The following is a 21908-nucleotide window of genomic DNA, read 5'->3' on the forward strand; positions in this document are numbered from 1 at the left end:
GCGGTTCGGGGCACCCGCAGTGCCGCCTGCCCGAGCGCCAGGCTCACAGGAGCCCGGCTTTTACTTCCTCTCGCTTCCGCCCGCCTCCCTGGCTTGCCGGCTGGCGTCGCCACCGCCTCCTCGTCCCTGGCCACCGCTGTCGCCGCTGCTGCAATTCAAGGCGCACACTCTCCCACTTTCCCACTGGAGGCGCAGAGGATGCCCCTTGAGCCAGACCTGGAGAAATAGCCCCAGGGCCCGGCAGGAGGAGCCTTGGTAGCGAGAAAGGAAATCCAGGCTCCGCTTTCCTTGAAGCCACTGCAGCAGCTGGGAAGGCGCCCACAGAACGGGCGCGCCAAGCGGGACGCGGGAGTCGCAGAGAGGGACCCCAGGCGCCTGCTGAGCTCAGCTGGCAGAGTTTGCAAGTGACGGAGACCCTTCAGGTAAGGACTCAGGTGCCTGGCCCTGGGAAGAGGGTTCCAGGAGGGAGCGGGGCGCGGAGCTGGTGCGAAATGTGTTCTGCCCCCAGATCTGGGCTTCGCTTTCCAGACGCTTCCCCGCAGGTTGGGGGCTCGTTGTCCAGAGCCCGGCAAGTGAAGAACCCAGAGTGGTGACAGCCCAGCTCTGCGTAGATGACAAACTTTCTCTCTTCTGGCAGAGGGTGGGACATTCCGGCTCATCCAGGCATCCTTCCTCTGGGCATTCTTGTGCCCCCTACAGGCATGCATTCAAGGGCTTCTCCCGCGGAGGTGGGCCAGCGGGGAGGCAGTGGGCCCCGTAAATTTGATTTATGAATCACCCTCTTTCTGGCCAGCGCAGAGTTCCAAGGGAGAGGGAGCTAGTCATATTTCCAAGTTGGCTGTAGAAGATGTTTCTTGGGGGTGATATTCTGGTGAATGAGGCTGCCTGTCATCTGATGCCAACAGCCAGAGCTGCCCAGGCAGTGGGCTTTGTGTAGGGTGCCTTGCAGATTTGCTTATGTCCATTCTGGGGTGTGTGTGTGTATGTGTGTGTAAAGAGAGAGAGGGAACTAGAGACTAGGGGACCAACTCAGCCAAATTGCCTTCTTGCAAGCCCTTCCAGCAGCCCCAGGTATCTTCGAAAGAGCCAACTCACCTCCTTGGCAGAACCACTAGGAAGGGTGGAGGTCACTTCCTAATTCTTACAGCTTCAAAGGGGCTACTCCTTAGGTGAGCAAAAAAATAGGGGAAGTTCCCTGGGCTGCTCAATGAGACCATTCCTGTTGGAGCCTGGGGAGGTGCAAACTTTTTGCAGAAAAGGGGCTGGAAGGGCCACATGGAGAGGGGCTCCTGGCATTCTCATCCTCACACTCCAGGCCCCTAGAGGCTCTGCTGAGCCCCGCACACAGCTCATGAGTTTGGTTAGATGATTTTTTCTATTAGTAAAAAGCATGCTCCAAGGAGGTCACCTGGTCTCTGAGGATCATTTTGGAGCTGCCCCTGTGGTCACAGCCCCATAGATGGCATGGTGCTACCTACTTGGGCTTGGCATCTGCCTCTGAGGAGTAGCATTGCTGTGTTTAAAAAAAAAAAAAAAAAAACAGTTCTTGGGGTGTGACGTGGGATTCCGATGTCAGGCCAAGTTAGGAGCTGTGCCCCTAGGCTGCCAAAACCCAAGAATTCCTCCAGGGCGTCAGAATCTGGTGTTTGATGTCCTGGAAAAAGCCCTGGGTCTGGGTCAGGAGGTTGAGCTTCAAGCTGGCTCTCATTTGCTGTGTGACTTTGGGCAAATCACTAGACCTCTCTGGGCTTCAGTTGCAGCTTCTCAAAAATGAAGAGATTTCATGTATCACAGAGGTCCCAGTTCAGTTCAGACACTCTATGGCCCTGAGTGATTGTCACTGATGAGATTTTCATAATCCCAGGAGGGGATCTTAATTTCGAATTTAAGAAACCTAGGTCTCAGATCAGATCTAAGTTTGACCAGACACTTCCCTCTCCACACTTTGGCTCCTCCACTGTAGGATAGGGAGCTCACAGTTCCTACTTTAGAGGGCTGTTGAGAGGACTAACTGAGATGGTGCCTGGAGGGTGCTGAGTGTAGAGTTTAGCAAAGAGTGAAGCTCCACGGTGCCAAGGCTACCTGCTTTCGGGTCTTGTGTGTGGGCATCTATCTGGGTGCTGTTTTCCCCAGGGAGGCTGGCCCTGTCCCACCGAACACCAGGTGATCCTTGACTGCATGGCAGGGCCCTTGTTCTCTCCAGTCACCTGACACTGCAGTCCCCGCCCTCTCTCTGCTTTCTCATAAAATCTCTGCTGGACCAGCTACTCCTAGTGGGGAGCCCAGGGTGGTCTAGGAGCTCTGGATGCATCCAGCTGCTGCATCGCCAGGACATCAGGAGGTGGAGGTAGGCAGTCTCCATGGCTTCAACTTTGCAGCTCTCTAGGGACCAGGGCAGAGAAGTTCAGAATGTCTGCATGTAGAGCACTCAGTCAGCTGATGCTTGAGAACTACCCCATGCTGGGCAGACAAGGCTACTGTTCTTGGCAGGACAAGTCATGCTGGGGAAAGAAGTGTCTTACAGCAGTGTGTGTGTGTACGTGTGTGTGTGTGTGTGTGTGTCTGTGCATGCATATGCTCGCATGGGAGGATGCTGAAATTGTCAGGGAATGCAGTGGACTGCTCAGTGAGATTTTTTTCTGCGTGCTTCTGAGGCTTGTGGGTTGCCCCGGGTGTATGCTGAAACCATCAGTGGGGAAGGCAGACCCCATCCCAGTGACATGGATTGAATTCGTGGGGGACAGGAGCAATTCCACTGTATGCTTGCTTAGTCTGTAGACTTGACTTTTAAGACTCTGAGAAAAACGAAAAATTTGCTTTCATGGTAGAGTAAGGTGTGTGTGTGGACACCTGTGTGAATGTGTGCATATGTGTGCATTCTCATGCAGGAGTGTGCTCATGTGCTTGTGTGAGCATAACTTACATGAAAATCATAAGTGTGAATAGTGTCAGTGTGAGTGTGTACTTGGTGTCTGATGGATTTATGAGCTTGAGTGTGCATGTCTATGGATTTATGAGTGTGTGTGCATGCCTGCAAGAGAATGGATGCACGTGTAAATCGGTGCAAGGGTGGGTATGTATATACGCTTGTGAATGCTAAGCAGTTGTATATATGTGAGTCATGTGTGTCTGGGCTAAGCAGGTGCATGCCTGCACAGATGCGCGTGTGTGCTCTAGGGGGTCTGTGCAGAAATACCTGTGTTTATGAAGCTGTACTGTCTGCCTGGTGCATGTTTTCATAGCTGTGTGTGTTATTTGCATGTCTGTGTGGGCGTTTCTCAGTGCCTGCATATATGTGATTGTACACATGTGCATACAGCCATGTGAGTGTGAGCTGGTGCTGTGCACTTACAGGCATTATGTATCTGCATGTTTTTTAATGTACCTTTGTGTGTGCCTCTATGTGCATATGTATGTGTAGCATTGCACACCTGATTGTCTCTGTATGTGTGTGCATCTGTTTGTTGCGGTGTAATCGCTACGAATGTCTCTGTGTATATGTGAGTTTCTGAACGTGTGTATCTGTGAATGTTAGAGTGTGCATTTGATTGTGTCTGCGTATACATGTGTGTTTCTGAAGGTGTGTGCCTGTGTGTATTACAGTGTGAACTTTTTGTGGATCTCTCGACATATACACAGGTGTTTCTGAGTATATGTGCCTCTGTGTAGCATTGCACACTTGAGCGTATCTCTGTGTGTATGTGTGTGTGAGTGTCAGTATCTCGGTGTGTCAGTTGCAGTGTACATTTGAGTGTGTCTGTGTGCATGTGAGTGTCTCTGAAGGTGTATTTCTGTGTGTTCCAGTGTAACTTTTGCGCGTGTCTCACATATGAGCGAATTTCTGAGTGGTGTTGTACTGTATCTTTTTGCATGTCTATGGACATACATGTGTATTTTTCTGAGCGTGTTTGCCTGTTTGTGCAGCAGTGTAACTTTTGTGCATGTCTGTGTGTATGTGTGTACTTCTAAGCATGCACATCTCTGAGGGTGTGTCTGAGTGTCTCTAGGGGTATAAACAAGTGTGTGGGTAGAGGGGTGTGAACATACCTGAGAGCTTCCAAGCAAAAACTGTCTCTGAACCTTCAAGATCACTCTTCTCCCTGCTCCACAGGACTGAACTGTGCTTGTACCGTGCACCTTCTGAGTGTTGATTCAGCAATTGGTGCCAGCTCTGAGCACAGTGTTGGATGTTGCGTGCTCATTTTTCCAAGGGCCTTTGCCTTGCAGTGCTCCAAAGCCTGGTGTATCCCCCTGCCCCCGCCTCCCTCACCTTCTGTAACAGCCCAAATCTATCTCGCCAGAAGCCTCCACTTAGGACGGCTGCTGAACAAACTCGCAGATGTTAAAAGCACAGGTATAATTTTAGGCAGAAGGTCTGAAAATAGGCAGCCTAGGATGTGCTGAACATCTCGACAGCAGTGTTTCTAATTAGGAGCAACTTGTTTTCCTTAAATAAACAAATCAAGTGAGGAAAGAAATTGCCCGAGATTAATGGCTCCCTGGAGCAGGTCCAGATGTTGGGAAGATAGGGACTGTGGTGGGGTATGGGAGGGTCTCTTGTTCCCCATGGACCACAAGTGTTGCTGCTTAGGGGCCTTCCAGATTTTGCTCAAGAGCTCATGAGGCAGAACCTTGAGGTAAGAAGCTGGTGAGGAGGGCAGGGCTGGGCCACTGTGGGGCCCCTTTTCAAGGTCCGCCAGTGCCTGGTTATTGGGGTGGAAGCATCACTGTTCCCATTTCATCCCTCCTCCCTGTATCCATGCCCTTCGCCATAAGATGTCACTGCTCTTCTCATTCAAGGAGGAGGCAAAGCTTATGCCCCTGCACTAGGGTTTTCTGGTTGTTTGTTACACACCATTGTCATGGTCATAGCTAACTGATGCAGTTACCAGTAAGTCGTCTATATTTCTTTCTCCTGTTTGACCCCGGTACTTATTCAGAGGTACATAATGAACACCTGTACTTCTCACTGTTGGTGCCCCATTCCTTCCTTGCTTTCTGTCCATCCTAACATCAACACTAATAATAATAAGTAACGTGTACAAAGTGTTTACCAGGTACACACACTGTGCCAGGAGCCTTGTATATCATCTAGTCTTCTGTCAGAGAGATGAATGACTTGCCCAGGTGGCACAGCTCATAAGCCAGGCTTTCTGGGATTTGTACACAGATCACCTGATGTCAGAGACTGTGTTTTTAACCATGATGTCATATTGCCTCCCAGTGTCAGCAGGCATGTTTTATGTAACTGATGTCATAGTATACATTTGACATTTCCCCCCTTAACTCACCTGGAGGTTTGGTTGGCAGAAATAAATTATGTCACAGAAGCGGGAAGTGTCTATTTGAATGTAGTGAGACTTCTTCATCCATCCGTCCGTCCGTCCATCCGTCCTTCCATCCATCCATCCTTCCATCCATCCATCCATCCATGCATCCATCCATGCATCCATTCAAGTATTCATTCAGCATCAGTATTTGCTGATATTCAGTGTTTGCTCAGAATCTTCTCAGCATCATACTCTGTGCTGGGCACTGAAGATGCAGAAATGAGAGACCCCAGCTCTGTCTTCAGTGAGCTTACAGTCTGAGGTAGCAGTAGGAGAACCTGGGTTCTGGAGGCAGATGAAGCTGGGTTCCAGTCCAGACTTTACCCTTTACCAGAAGCAACTTCAGCCCCACCTCATTGGATTGTTATAAGGATCAAACAAAGTAATGTTGGCAAAGTCCTTCACACAGTGCCTTGCCTGCTGGAAGCCACAATAAACAATAACTCTTCCTCCTCCTATTCTTTCTCCTACTCCTCCTTATGGCGGAGACAGTTGAATGTCACTGCCAGAGCAATGCAGAGATAAGAGAAAGCAAGGGCCTCCAGATCCCAGACAGGGTGACCAATCATCCTGACTGCCTGACTATCTGAAACTGAGACGTTCTTTAGGATACAGGATTTTCAGTGCTAAAACTGGAAGAGTCCCACACAAACCAGGACAAGCTGGTTACTTTAATCTCAGAGGAAATATCGGACTCAGCTTGGAATGGTCTAGAATAGAGGTCAACAAACTATGGCCCACAAGCCAAATGTGGCCCACTGCCTGTTTTTGTAAATAAAGTTTTATTGCAACACAGCTAAGCCCATTCATTGACCTGTTGTCTATGGCTGCTGTCAAGCTACAACAGCAATGTTGAGTATTTGTGACAGAGATCACATGGCCTGTAAAACCTCAAATACTTACTATCTCGCCCTTTACAGAAAAAACTTGCTGACCCATGAGCTAAAATCCCAGCTAGGGTCCTGGGCTTTGAACTAGGATGACCAAGGCAAGAATTCGATGAATTTGGCTGAATCATTGTGAGTCAGGTGACATATGGGGTTTGTATTCATCCACATGTGAGGCATCTGGAGGGTCAGAAGAGGTGCAGCAACTCCAGAGACTGTGAGCTGGAGAATTCTTAGATGGAGAGATGGAGACCCAGAAAGGGACAGAGACAACCCAAGGCCACGTAGACAGTAGGAGGCAGGTGATCATGGTCCTGGGAAAAGAGTTTCTGAGTGGGAAGTCAAGAGGTCTGAATCCCAGCTCTTCACCAACTGACTTAGTGGCCTTTAGCAAGTCCCTTCCCCTCTTTGGGCCTCAGTTTTCCCATCTATAGAATGGGAGAGAAGTTACATATCATCACAAAGGACTTCTCCAGTGCAGCTTTTTATGGTTCCATTTTCTTTTCTAATTGGAGTAGCACTAAAGCCTTAATATATGTTGGCCTGTGCTCCAAGGTGGCCCTGCAGGACCCTGACCTGTGGACATTCCTGATCACCATGGCTTCTGTATGCAGGGTGTTTACAGTGCCTGGCATTGTAATCAGAGCTTCACTTCCATTCTCTCACTGAATCCTTGTGACAGTCCTGTGAGTGAAGGGGTTCCAGTCTCCACTTGACCCATGTGGACACTGAGGCTCAGAGAGATTCATTCACTTATCTAAAGTCACAGAGCCAGTGCATGGTAGAGCCCAGGTCTCTCTGATCTCAAAGCCCATGTTCTCAGCTACTCCTCCCCATGCCTCCCCTCTCTGTCTTTCCCAGGTGGGGGTGATGCACGGTTTCAGGAACTCCTCAGAGGAAGCTTTCCCTTTTCTCTCCCTCTCCTTTGTTAACCTGCAACGGCATGTGCCAGGCCAGGGTCCATCCCCACAGGCCTGAGGATGTGGTTTATCAGTGAGGCTGAGGCTGAGGCTGGGCAGGTGTGGGTGACTGAATGGCTGGAGGGTCTCCTGCTAGAACAGTGAAAGGCAGACTACTCACCAGGACTGGGGGCTGAGCATGCTGGGCTCTGGATTCGCAGGTTCATGGAAAGCCCCTAAGCCTCCAGAGACAGTGGATCACCCACGTTTCTTCCCCACTTGGCTAAGATGGCCCTGATTTCTGCCCCTAGAATATCCGTTTACACTCCAGTGTCCTGGGCTCTTTGCATTTTGAAAGCCTCCCTGGTGGGACAGGTAGAAAAGCTAGAATCTCTGGAACAATTACATTAGTTTTAATTTTCACATAGCTCTTAGGTGTATCACCATTACAACTGCATGCCATTTACCCCGGAAACTCAACCCTCTATAAAACACATTAAGAAAGTAGTCTGATTTAATTTCTACAGTGCCCATGTCAGAAAGGAGCCAGCATTCCCTCACTCAGGGCCTGTTTACTCTTTCTCTGCACACCACTGTGATGAGCTCAGTGACCTGATTTCCCAGGCCTATAGCACACGGAAGAAGCAAATGATGAGAGTGTAGAATGGTAGAGAGTACACAGTGACAGCAGGCAGAAGCAACAGCTGACAGCCTGGGAACAAGGGTAAAGATGAAGAGATTGCAAAAATAAGAAGCATATAAATAAAAGAATGACAGCTTGGGGGAATTTAGTGTAGTGGTCCAACAACCTCATCTCATAACTTCTGTCCAGCTGAATGTTATAGGACAGTGAAATGGCCAGCCTCTTTGCTGGCCCCAAGAAATAGTTAAATCCTATTTAATAGGCAGGAGCAAGGGCAAGGAATAATTCATTGAATAAAGTATTTGATCCCATGGCTAAACTAATAAATGTTTCTGCGTAGGTAGCCTCTCGTATCTGAAAAATTCACTTACATAGAACTCTTCATTTTTCACAATGCTGGATTAGTGACATCTAACTGTACCTAGACAGTGTCTGCTATGTGATAGATGCTCGAGAAATGAACATTCTTTGAAATCAGGCAAATCTAGTTCAGATCTTAGCCACTTAACAGCAGCCAACGGCTCCCTCTCAGCCTCAGTGTCATCAGTGGATGACACCGAGGACAGCTGTACACCGAGGACAGCTGTACATGAGCTACAACTGCTGCAGAAACCCAAAGCACCTTCTTGTCTGTGCATGGCAGGAGGAACAGCACCACAGCCTGTCTCATGACATTTGCTTTCACCTTCTATATCTCCTGTGGGAGGTGGGCACATGCAGAAATCAGGCTGGAGAGGACTCTGAGAAGTGAGGTTCTCTCATTCGATGACTAGCATGTGGGAAGACCCACCACTGGGACAGGACATTGGATGGAATTAGGTGAGCCAGCTTGCCATAGACGCCCCCGCCTCAAAAAAATATGATGGCATCTTCATACATGTCCAGTAGCTGGGCAAAAAATGCCCCATTTAACTCTGTTGTGCCTTAGGAGTGAGGGCTAAGAACTTGGGCTTTGGTGTTGAACAGGTTCACTTCCGATCCCAGCTCGCTAGCTTATAGGCTGTGTGATCTTGAGCAGGTTGCACAGGCTCACAGTGCCTCCATGTCCTCATCTGTAAAATGGCAATAATAATACCTACCTCATAGGGTTCTTACAGGGATTCAATGAGATCATGCTCAGTGTAGAGTAAGTACTCAACAATGGTCATCTTAGCCAGAAGATAAGTCATTTCTCCAATGGGCATAACTAGGATTCTTCCTAGCACTAAAGTGTCTGTGTCTGTGGGCATCTGTTCCGGGCTTGTGATCAATCAGTCAGTTTCTGCCTCTTCACACCATCTGGGGCATCTCCAGTAAGTTTTCTCTTTGAACTTCAGCTTCCTCTCCCATGAACGTTATTTAGTGATTTGCTTGATTCATAAACATGTTTGTGCATCCATTCATTTGTTTAACACTCCTTTATTAGGCACCTATCTCATTTCAGAGCTTCCAGGTCCTGCGCTGGGCCCTGGGAGATGAGCCCAACTTGATGGGCTTGGGTAGTGATGCCCCCTGAGAGGACAGAGGAGACACATGGATAATTGTCCTGGGAGGGCAGCGTGCTTCATGTTCACAGCTGTGCCTGTGCACCAAGGTGGGACTGGCGCATAGTAGGTGCTCAATGTTTGTTGAGAGAATGAATGAATGAGTGTCCTGTACTTAGTACCATCAGATGGGTGGATCCTATTGCTCTCTGAACCCCAGAATTCTTGGGTCCCAGACTGAGAAGAGCAGCCTCAGCTTACCACCTTAGGAAAGAAAACATGGAAGGTGTGAGTTCCCGGATCATTCCTTAGGCATTGGAGGTCTATCTCCAAATAAAATTTGATAGTTGTATGGGGTGGAATTAATTGGGGGAAACATACTTTCAAACAAGAGAGAATTTATGGCTGAATGACTTGTAGTGATTCTAGGAGGTGTTCTTCTTCTTGTTTCCATTTTTATGGAAGACTCCCTCACCAGCCCTTGTGAACTGGGAACTTGGAACAGACCCAGCACCTGCACGTAGGAAGAATTTTCTCAGCTCAGCTTCAGATGGGGAAGAGATTAGGGTCCAGAGTGGCATGTGCTCCAAAGTGAGCGAATTTGAAGCTGTGGAGTGTTGGAGTTACCAGCATGGGCTCTAGACTGAAACTGCTTGGCTCCCAGAGCAGCCACTCGCTCACTCTCTAACTTTTGACAAGTGTTTTAACCCCTGTGCCTCAGTTTTCTTAGCTGTAAAATGGGGATAACAATAATGCCTTCTCCACGGGTTGCTATGAGTGTTTTTTAAGTGAATTCACATAGAATCCCAGCACAATGTCTAGCACATAGTAAATGCTCAGAACAATATTCATCATTATTAGTAGGGAGAGAACAAGCGCATATGAGGCTCTGAAATGTCAGAGTGGGACACGGTAGGTTTTAAATAACAGAAACTCTCTCAGACTGGCCGAAGCCAGTGGCGAGTGGGCAGGAACCTAGCTCAGCAGTGAAAAGCTGGGAAGAGTCATCAGGCTCAGGTCAGAGAGACCATCAACTAACCACACAACCTTGGGCCACTGGCGTCACCTTTCTGTGCCTCGGTTTCCTCACCTGCAAAAGAGGGAGGGTGAGCTGAGCTGATGTGTCTAGGATGCTGTGAAGATGACGTGACCTTGTGCATGGGGAGTTCTCAGCCCAGGGCAAGAACTCAGAAGGCACACGGGGTAGGATGATGGAGTCATTCTGAGTCATGCCCAGGGTCAGCCTGCCTGGGTTTCAGTCCTGGCTCTGCTGCTTCTCAGCTGAGTGGTCTTGGACCGTGAGTTAACCTCTCTTTGCCCCTGTTTCCTCATTTGTAAAACTGAGATACAAAACTGGAAGGGCTGAGTGAAGATTCAGTGACCTAAAATGGTGCCTAGCATATGGTACAGGTTACATAAGTGCCAGTTAGTAACGTAATGATTGTGATTGGGTGGCTTTTATTTCAGGTCTTGTCAGAGGTGAGTTCGATCATAGAGTGGCGAGGCACCTGCTAACTGTCTATGAGCAGAGTGAAGAGGCGTGGGGATTCTCTGGGCATCAGGGCCTCTCCCCATAATCCATCCTGGCGTAGCTTTTATGGCAACCTGCTGCTCTGTCTGTCCGCTTGATTTTGAGCACAGGCTGATCATGAGAGGTAAACCTGTGTGTCATTCAAAAAGAACGTAGTAGTAGTAGCTGGGGGCCCACACAGCTTGTTCCTCAAATGCTGGGGATTGAGGTGTCAGTGTCTTCTCCCCTGGACCGCCCAGATATTCTGCCCTCACCCCTCATGACCCCCCAGCCAGGGGCCTTTGCTGGCCCCCTGACCTCCTGCCAGCCCCTGTTACAGTCCTGAAGCCTTGGGCTGCTGTGATCACTGCCCCCATGAGTGTGAACTTCAGCAAAGCAAGGCTGCCAGCTCTGGAAGGGTTTCCAGGGAGGAGCCGGCCGGCCTTCCCCACTCCCTGGGCATCGTGGCAGAGCTGGGACTAGAACGTGGGCCTTTCACATCCTGATCCATGACAGGTCCTGTGGCCCCTTCACTCCCATGCTGCTTTTTGGCGTGAGCGGATGAGTACCCTATGGCTATGGGAAACAGTGTCCACAGAGGTAGTGGCTTGAACAATACAATCTTTAAATTCTTTTCTTTTCTTTCTTTCTTTACTTGTTTATTTACTTTTTAGAGATGGAGTCTCTATCACCCAGGCTGGAATGCAAGTGGCATGATCACAGCTCACTGCAGCCTTGAATTCCTGGGCTCAGGTGATCCTCCCACCTTAGTCTCCCGAGTAGCTGAGACTTATAGCTGAGACCACCACACCCAGTTAATTTTTAAAAACTTTTTGTTCTTTTTTTATTTGTTTGTTTGTTTTTGTGATTTTTAAAAATTTTTTGAAGAGATAGAGTCTCACTATATTGCCCAGGCTGGTCTCGAACTCCTGGACTCAAGCGATGCTCCTGCCTTGGCCCCCTGAGTAGCTGGGACTACAGATGGACACCACCATGCCCAGCTCTAAACAATACGAATTTACTATCTTCAGTTCTGGAGGTTAGAAGTCTAAAATGGGTCAGCAGGGCTGGGTTCATTCTGGAGGTTCTAGGGGGAGAATCCACTTTCTTACCTTTTCCAACATTGGAGGGCCGCCCATATTCCTTGGTTCATAGCCCCAAGCCACTCTGATGTCCGCTTCCATCATCATGTCTTTGTCTCTGGCTGTGACTCTCCTATCAGGACCCTTGTGATGACACTGGGCCTATCTGAGTAATCCAGGATAATCTCTCCACCTCAAAATCCTCAACTTAGTCACATCTGCAAAGTTTCTTGTACTAGGTAAAGGTCGCATATTCACAGGTTCCTGCTTTTGGGGTGGGGGGAGCTGGTATATGATGAAACTGGAGTGTCTTCAGGGCCTTGTGAGCCCCTCCCAGCAGTGGGAAATCTTGTGAAGAGTTTAAGTAAAGGGGAATTGAATGATTCTATCAAACCCTGGCCAGAACAAGAAGAAAGGCCTCCCAGCTGTCCCCCCTCAACTTGAGGTGGGAGCCTATTGAAATCCCTGCAAAGAGCAGAGAGAACAGGGTGATTTCAGCTGCATTATGCAAAACACACAGCCTTCCAAGGGAGAGGTGCGCTTTGGAGAAAAGAGTCAACAAATTAGTTTCTTAATCTGCTTTAAGTTGCTAAAATGCCCCTGTCTTCCTTCCTTTGTCACTTGATGGGCCTGTGGGCTATTTTAACTTTTATTAGAACTTTTTTTTTTTATCGAAGGAGCTTTTTCCTTTTTGAAAAACTAATCCCAGCTGTGTTTTGATAAGGTAGAATTAAAAATGGCAATGGGGAAATGCCACAGAAAGCTTTGATTTTTCTTCTTATGGCATCTGAAGTGATTTAAATAATAATTATATATTTCGTTTATATGCAGCCTCCTCTCCTCCCTCCCTGGCCTCCTCAAAACACCAGAGGTACCAGCAGCTCTGAACACATGCTATTTCTAAAATCTCCAACCCTCAGCTCCTGGAGGCAGAGGGACAGCCCTATAAGAGACCAAGATTTCTAACCTAGCAGCTTCAGGTGTAAGGCAGATCTTACTCAAATATAAGCACTCCAATTCACAGCTGTGTGGCCTTGAATAATTTACATCAATCTCCTTGGCCTCCGGTTCCTCATATAAATAAAATCTCATATAAAATAGAGATAATGATAGTGTTTGCATTCATCAGGATCCTATTGGTTGTAGGTGACAGAAAACTCAACTTAAACATCCTTACACTCTTTTATTCTCAGGCATAAAATGAAATGTTTTGGCTTATATAACTAGCAGCCTAGCTTCAGGCTTGGCTGGATCCAGAAGCTTGGCATCTTACAGGTCCCCCTCTCTTTCTTTCTGGTCACCTCTCTCTTTTCCTTCTTTTCTCATTCCTTCACTCTTTCTCTATATATATATATATTTATTTCTCTTTAGAGACAAGGTCTTGCTCTGTCACCTCTTGCTGGAGTACAGAGGTGCTGTCACAGCTCCCTGCAGCCTCAACCTCCTGGGCTCAAGAGGTACTCCTGCCTCAGCATCCTTAGTAGCTGAGATGTGGGTGGGTGCCACTGTGCCTGGCTAATTTTTTAAAATTTTTTTGTAGAGATGGAATCTTGCTTTGTTACACAGGTTGGTCTCACACTCCTCGCCTCAAGCGATCCTCCCACCTTGGCCTTTCAAAGTGATGGGATTATAGGTGTGAATCACCACATCCAGGCTCTCCTTCATGCTTCACCAATCTTTTGGCTCCCATTTTCTCTGCGTGGGCTTCATTTTAGACTAGCTATCTTCTTCTGAACACCCATCAGTCTCTCCCTACTTATATTGTGGCATCTGAAAGCCCAGTTCCAGCAATTCTGAAATCGAGACCTACAGCCTCCTGGCACCTGTCACAGCGACCAGGGAAATGATCTCTGCTGTTTGATCAGGTCAGGGTCATGTGATCAAACTTGACACCTCTTTGGGGGAGAGAGATGAATTACTGTCTGTGGCTTCCTGAGCCACAAAGATAGCTGGGGAGGAGGTGAGCCCCCAGTGGAAAATCAGAACTTAGTTAACCAAGGAAAGGGAAGAGATAACTGGTCAGACTAAAATGACTGGTCAACAAGCCATCTAGTCCCCATCTCAGAGCCTTGCTGTGAGGATGATAGGAGATCAGGCATGCAAGGTACTTAGCACTGCCCCCAGCATGCAATGTGCCTGGTAAATCCCGCCTATTACGACTGATGTTACAATTGTGATTATTATCAGCATGGTGATAATATAGGCCAGGCAGGGGCCCGACAAGTATCCAGGGCAATGGGAGGCACTCCACATCCTGAAGACTCAACCTAAGCATCCCACTGACCCCTGTGTAGCCTTCCATCAGTCACTCCCCTTCCATTTGGTTGACAAAAGTGGCTGTTCCCTAACAAGCCCCCACCTCCTGTGTCAGTTTAGCAGCGGAAAGCTGTGATGGTGCCAGGAATGCAGGGGGACAGTCACAAATCCAGATCCCTCCAGGACAGGTGGGTGCCATAGGCATGAGACAGGAGGAGGACTATGGCGAGCCAGAGACCAAGGGCCCCATCCACAGGGCGCAGCCTCTCCCAGCCTCAGCCTATTGTTGTCACACAAGAATGCCTGCCCAGGATGGTCACATATCTTGATTTCTTTTTCCAAGAGAATTCCACCAATTTGGGCAATTTTAAAACACAGGGCAGGCTAGATGAGCGTGTCTGTGAGCTCGCTTGGACCACTTCTTGTAAAGCCAAGTCTCCTTAGCATGTGAGACCCAGAGCCTGTACTGTCTGTGCGTTGAGAGCTCGTGTTGTGGATGACCTCAAAAGACACATCGGCCCATTGTTCTACAAACCTGGGTCATACGCGTTATGCATTCAGCATCCTTTTTCATGGCCATGGGAGCACCTGTCTTCCTCCGAGCTGTGCCATTTGTAACAGGCTTTGTGGATGGAATTCAGTGAGAATGGCTGCTTCGAAGCAGTTCATTTTGCTGCCCGAGATTATTAATGTTCTCTCTGATTTCCTGCTTCACACTATTGATTTCCTGGGATAAAACTTTCTCTGCAGAGGCTGAGAGGTAATTCAGCTGCCGTCCTTATGTGTGAGGGAAGAGTCTATCCTAGCTCTCTCCCAGTTTGTAGCTGTGTGATGGAGAGCTACTCACTTCACCTCTCTGAATCTCGGTTTTTTCATCTGTAGCACGCAGACCCTTGGAGCTCCTGCCTTCTAGGAGGCGTCAGGAACATGGTAGGTACACAACAAAGCTTAGCTCCTCCTGTAAAACTGCAGCCCCAGCAGCCTGGGGAAAGGGGGTGAGATAGTGATACCCCTTATCACGAGTGAGCACTCACTCCATACTAGGCCCTTTCCCAGCACAGCCTCCTTTACTCCCCCAGCAGCCCTGAGCTTGGTGGCTTTCCCCTTACTGTCTTCTTTTTTACAGATGAGGAAACTCTGAGAGGCAAAGGGACCTACCTAAGCTCGCACAACTCGGACATGGCAGAGCAGAGATTTGAACTCTGGCATCCCTGAATCCAGGCCCTGCCTCTTGTGACAGGGCCTTGCATTTCAAGGGAACCGGTTTACATTCACACTGGCTGCACCCATGGGTACAAAGGATCCCCGAGCAGTGGAATCCAGACCCAGCTCTGCTACTCACTTACTATGTCAACTCAGGAGACTTTCTTGACCTCTCTGGGCCTTTGTTTCCCCCAGCTCCTTAAACACACCTTGCTGCTTCCCACCTCAGGACCTTTGCACATACTGTGCCCTTGCCCAGCATGCTTTGCCACTTAACCTCCACCCCTCTTCACCTGATTAATTGCAGCTCCTCCTTCAGGTCTTGGGTGAAGCATCACTTTTGAAAATTCCTCTGGGGCTCCCCTTGGCATGTGCTCTCCAAGCTCCACAGCATTCCTTAAGGCTTTGTGATTACAGCGCCGTGTGTTGATCTAACCAACCTACATCCCCTCTACTGGACTATCTGCTTTTGGGGGTCAGGGAACCAGCTGGGTCTTGTTCAGTAGGCTTCCCAGGCTAACACTCCAAGCCTGCCACATATATACAATAAAGCTGTGGAGTTAATAGATGGAGTTCAAAGAAGCCTTAGGACCCTCATACACCGCTGGTGGGACGGTGAATTGGTACAACTGCTTTGCAAAACTGTTCAGCAGTATTTATTAAGGCAGCACAATACATGCCCTATGACTCTGCTGTTTTATGTCAAGATATACACTCAACAGAAATTGGTATACACATTCTTTTCTTGTTTTGTAATACTCATAACTGTGAAAAACAAGAACTGCTGAAATGGCCGTTATGGTGGAATAGATAAGTAAAATGAGGTTTAGATATACCAAGGAATAGTACACAGCAGAGACAATGAACAACCTACAGCTATAAGCCATGAAAGGAGGCATTGTGCAAAAATAATGGTGAGTGAAAAAACCAGCTACAAAAGGGCATATACTGCAGGATTATTGTTATAAAATGCTCAAAAGACAAGCTAAACTACGTTACAGTGTTTAGGGATGCATGCTTTGGTGGAAACATAAAAACAAGGAAGAAATTACCACCATCGACCTGAAATGAAGGTAGTTGCCTCGATTGGGGAAGGAGGGGGGCACGTTATTAGAAGGGGTCTCAAGGTGCTGGCAGTGTTGTTTCTTGCCCTGAATGGAGTTACATGGGGTGTGCATTCATTGTGCAAACTGCACATCATTGTACATGATGCAAATTGTACATCTTTGTTTTACGTTGTCTTCTGTATTGTGGTCATGAAAAAAATCCCTTCCATCTCCCAAGATAATTATCTTTGGGGGTCCCCATCCACCAGGATCATCATCAGTTGGGCTTTATGCACAGAGAACATCCTCTGAAATCCTGTTTTAAGCCAAGTTACTCTCTAGTTGAGTGTGGGCGTGCCCCACTCTGTCCTGTCATTCCCCCAGGGGTCCAGATTTACATGTGTGAAAGGAACCAGAGCAGCTTTTGTCCTGGCACAGAGGCCACCTGCCTAGAGGATACAATTAGCCCCTTTTCTCAGAACATGATAAGGATGGAGGATTGATTTCACCAGAAAGTATTTTTAAAAGAAAATATGAAAGAAAAGGAAAACTAAAACCTAGGGAGAAGCATTTTCAGATACCTACTTTTGCAGGCCAGGGAGATAAACTGTCCCAGATGGAGCTCAGATGACAGGGCTGGGCAGGGATTCGAATCAGGACACGGGGCTCCAAGGTGGGGCAGCTGAGGCCCAGGCCTAGGGTGGGCTGGCGTCCAGGTTCAGGAGAACTAGGTCTTTGGACTCAAATGCTCCAAGTGTTCTCCAATGGCCTTGACCTCCCTTTCTGCACAGACTGACGGGTTGGCCTGGGCCCTGGCTGGAGACCAGAGACGCTGTGATTTTTCTAGGTCCTTCAAGCTCAAGTCAGGATGGATCCGGGTTAGGGTCTTTCAGGGGTTCCCAAAAGTCTGGCTAGTCCTTTTGGATTATTAACTCATTAATAATGAACTTCATCCATCCATACGAAACATTTATATATCTCTTGCAATTTATTAAGCAGATATTAATTGAGCCTAGCTGGGCCTAGACTCTTCTAAACATCAAGTATATAATGAGAGAGTGACCAACTGGTTGTGGTTTGCCTAGGATTTTCCCGCTTTTAGTACTGAATGTCTAACCGGCCTGGGAAACTGGATCCCAGGCAAACCTGGGCGGTGGGTCACCCTGGAATGGTGAGCAAGAAGCTCTGATACCCACCCGCACAGAGCTCAGGAGGAGGAGACAGGACATCACAGACCAGCATGCTCAGTGAGCTCTTTGCTTGAGGAAGCTTCGTGGAGGAGGTGGCATCTGACCTGAGCCACTCAAGAGAAGCAGAGTCAGGCAGGGGTAGAGAGTGGGAAGGGAAAGAAGATTGGGGAGCCTGCAGGGCTCATGTCATGGTAGGCCTTTGGGTCAGGGTGGATGCCAACAGCCATTGGAAACCCTGGGGCTTAGAGGTTAGAGAAGGGAATCGAGGTGTAAAATTTCTATTTAAAGATTCTCCTGGGCTGCTATGTAGGGAACAGCGGAGGGATTGGCAGGGGAAGGGAGGGTTACAAGTGGATATCAAGGGATGCTTGGATTGGGCTGCCCTACTCATTTATTCTTCTAGACGCTCAGGTCAGAAATGTCAGGGACAGCGGGTATGGTGGCTCATGCCTGTAATTCCGGCACTTTGGGAGGCCAAGGCAGACTAATTGCTTGAGCTCAAGAGTTTGAGACCAGCCTGGGCAATGTGGCAAAACTCTGCCTCTACAAAAAATACAGAAATTAGCCGGGTGTGGTGCTGAACATTCTTGGAGAGATGAGATGGGTCAAGGCTATAGTAAGCTATGATCACACCACTGCATCCCACCCTGGGAGACAAAGTGAGACCCTGTCTCAAAAAAGAAAAGAAAAAGAAAAAGAAAGGAAAAGAAAAGAAAAGAGAAAAGAAAAGAAAAGAGAAAAGAAAAGGACCATGCTTCTTCTCTCCTACCCCACATAAGATCTTTGGTAAATCCAGTCACCAACATTTTCACCCCTCCGTCCCTATTCCTGGCCTCTCCCACCACAGCGCTGTCTTTTCTCCATAGCTCTTATCATCTTCGAATCTACCCTGTGAATGACTTATTTATTTTGTTTACTGCCTGTGTCTTCCCTCTAGAACAGAGTTTTGCCACGTTGGCATTACTGACATTTTGAGCTCTGTCATTCCTTGTGTGGCGTGGGGGCCGACCTGTGCATTGTAGGACGTTGAGCAGCATCCCTGGCCCCTGCTAAGTAGATGCCGGTAACATGATTTCTGTGACAACCAAAAGTCATCTCCAGACATTTGCTGAATGCCCCCTCAGGTGGGGAAGGGGTGGCAAAACCACCCCCAGTTGAAAACCGCTGCACACAAAGGCTGGAATGTTCGCCTGTGTATTCGCCAGTGTAGCCCCAGTACCTAGAAGGGGGCCTGGCTTTTGTGGTGCTCACTACGTGTTTGTTGAATGAATAAGTGAGTGTGGTGTGAGATGGTGGGGCCTGGCCTGGGGCAATGGCAGTGGGAGTAGTGTGGGAGGTAAGGGTTTTGGAAACAGTTCAGTGATAGAATCAATTAATAAATGGAACTACCATTATACTTATGATGGTGATCATTCTCATCCACTTCATTATCTTCTCCAGGGCTTGAATTCCTCTCATCGTATGATGGAGGAAGATCAGAGAGGTTAGGGGTAACATGATGTGAGTAAAAACCACTCAGAAGGCCGGGCGCGGTGGCTCAAGCCTGTAATCCCAGCACTTTGGGAGGCCGAGACGGGCGGATCACAAGGTCAGGAGATCGAGACCATCCTGGCTAACACGGTGAAACCCCGTCTCTACTAAAAAAAATACAAAAAACTAGCCGGGCGAGGTGGTGGGCACCTGTAGTCCCAGCTACTTGGGAGTCTGAGGCAGGAGAATGGCGTAAACCCGGGAGGCGGAGCTTGCAGTGAGCTGAGATCCGGCCACTGCACTCCAGCTCGGGCGACAGAGCAAGACTCCGTCTCAAAAAAAAAAAAAAAACACTCAGAAATGAGTGGTAGAACCAGGCTGGAACCTAGGTCTTTGGAAGCCAAGCCTAGAGTCTTTGCAAGTGTTGGATGATGTTATACAATAACAATGACTGCTGTTTATTGAGTTCTTACTAAGTGCCAGAAACCAGGCTAAACATTGTGGAGGGACCACTTCACTGAGGCCCCTGACAATATCCTGTGATTACTGTTATCATCCCATTTTTACAAATGAGGCCTCTGAGGATCAGAGAGATGGAGTGAGTTGCCCACAAGTCACACAGCAGGTGTGGAGCTGGGCATGTCTGACTCAGAGTCTGAGACTGACTTCAAGGTGGGGGCTCGATGAGGCACAACTCACCTTCAGGTAATAGGCATCACCCCGGTGTCCCTTTCCTTTCTGTTTAGTCAGCAGAGGAGACATGATCAAAGGATTCTCACTGGCATGCTAATTTTGGAAGGCTTCAGTTTAGAGTGATTTGCAGGAAACCCTGCAAAATTCACAAAGATCCCTGACCATGTGAAACCTCTTGGTCCTTAACCTTGATCTCCCTGGCCCAGTGGGATGGGCAGGGACTGGGCAGAGAATGGGACTGAGGGATTGCAACAGATTTTCAGTCGAGCTAAACATTAGGAAACCTCTGAGCAAATGAAGGGTCTTTTATTTCTTTTCACCCAAAGACAACAGAGACTCGATGTCAATTTAACTAAATGCTGGAATGGAAGCCAATCACAACACTGGCTTTGCAGTTTAAACCAACAACCAAACAAACAAAAACTCCCTATATTTTACCACTCTCTCTTTTTGGAAATCTCCCCCGTAGGCCTGTCAGAAGCTTTCAGTATGCACCAACCTGGGCCCCCACCACCCAGGCCCCCATTCCTGTGATGAAAGTCCTGTTGAGGGCCCACTTGACAGATGACGAAGCTGAGGCTGAGCCTTCAGTGCTCAGGCTTCCTGGAGTGGCAGGGGGATGCTCTCTGGAGGCCAGAGTATCTTATATACCACTACATATAGCCCCAACCAGATGGTGATGGTGTGGCCATGATGTGCGCCCCACCCTGCCACACACACACAATTAGGCTGTGTGCTACTTATGCAGAAACGTGGTGAACAAGTATTTATTGAGCACCTACTGTAGATACAGCCGTGAACAAGACGGACCCAGTTCCTATCCCCTGGCTCTTACAACATGATTATAACAAACCCTTATGTTCCGCCTACCATGCCCCAGGCACTGTTCTCAGGACATCACATACGCTGGCTCATGTGATGTTCTCAACAACCCTAAGAGGTAAGAACTATTATTGTCCCCATTTCACAGACAAGGAAATGGAGGTCCAGTGAGGTCAGGCAATTTGACTTTGGATGCTTGGCCCAAGAGTTCATGCTCTTAACCATCATGCTAATGATGGTAATAATAATAATTATAATCATGATGATGGATTATTAGGTGCTGGGCATGTTGCAAGGAGGAACTTATTTAATCCTAACAACAGCCCTATGAGGGTGGTGTTATTCTTACCCTCATTTTATAGATGGGAAAACCGAGGCTCTGAGAGGTGAGGGGGTTTGCAACGTCATGCAGTTGGTGGCAGAGCCAGGGTTTGAACCTGCCTTTGACTGATGCCAAAGGCTGTATTCTTTTTTTTTTTTAACTTTTTTTTCTTTTTTTTTAATTATTATTATACTTTAAGTTCTAGGGTACATGTGCATAACGTGCAGGTTTGTTACATATGTATACTTGTGCCACGTTGGTGTGCTGCACCCATCAACTCATCAGCACCCATCAATTCGTTATTTATATCAGGTATAACTCCCAATGCAATCCCTCCCCCCTCCCCCCTCCCCATGATAGGCCCCGGTGTGTGATGTTCCCCTTCCTGAGTCCAAGTGATCTCATTGTTCAGTTCCCACCTATGAGTGAGAACATGCGGTGTTTGGTTTTCTGTTCTTGTGATAGTTTGCTAAGAATGATGGTTTCCAGCTGCATCCATATCCCTACAAAGGACGCAAACTCATCCTTTTTTATGGCTGCATAGTATTCTTAACCATTCTTCTGTCTTTCCCCTCTGGGCAGAGGAGGGAGTATAGAATTCACCCTCTCTAATTGTAAATAAGTTCTTTAAAGGAAGTGTTGTGAGCTTTCCAAAGGGAGAGGCTAGAGTGTGACGGGAACATGGAGGAGGGAGACTTGGTTTATTTCGGGGGATTGAAAGGGTCTCTCCCAGGAAGGGGTGTGGAGTCTGGGATGGGAAGGATGAGCAGGACTCGACCAAGCGAAGGGGTGTGTGTGGTGGGGATATTCGAGGGTGAGGGATGGATTTGCGGAAAGTCCCCTACAGAGGGTGGAGTTGGAGTATGGTAGGAACATAGCATGCCTGGCCGGAGCACAGAAGCAGAAGTAAAGAGGATGCAGTGACACAGGAGAGAGGCAAGCAGGACCCCAATATGCAGTAGGTGCTCAGTGTATGCTTGGGAATGGATCCGCTTTGACCTTCCCTTTGACACTCTCTCTGCCCACCTTGCCCAGAAGTGACTGCCCCCGCACAGAAGTCCAGGTGCCAAGCCCAGTGGGGTTGCCGATGTG

General features: G+C 48.2%; 1 protein-coding gene across 3 annotated transcripts in view; it reads left to right on the forward strand.

The window, feature by feature from the left end:
- Positions 1–21908, forward strand: part of WSCD2 (WSC domain containing 2) — a 128653-nt gene continuing 106745 nt past the window's right edge. Inside the window, exon 1 of one of the 3 annotated variants that reach the window (XM_011935702.1) lies at positions 1–422. The gene's annotated coding sequence lies outside the window, so the exon portion shown is untranslated. Of the gene's footprint in view, positions 423–2217; positions 2348–21908 lie in introns of those variants that run through there. The other 2 variants (XM_011935693.1, XM_011935708.1) reach the window with 2 other exon arrangements.

The sequence above is a fragment of the Colobus angolensis genome, unplaced genomic scaffold, assembly GCF_000951035.1.
Source record: "Colobus angolensis palliatus isolate OR3802 unplaced genomic scaffold, Cang.pa_1.0 Scaffold10, whole genome shotgun sequence".
Taxonomy (NCBI): Eukaryota; Metazoa; Chordata; class Mammalia; order Primates; family Cercopithecidae; genus Colobus; species Colobus angolensis.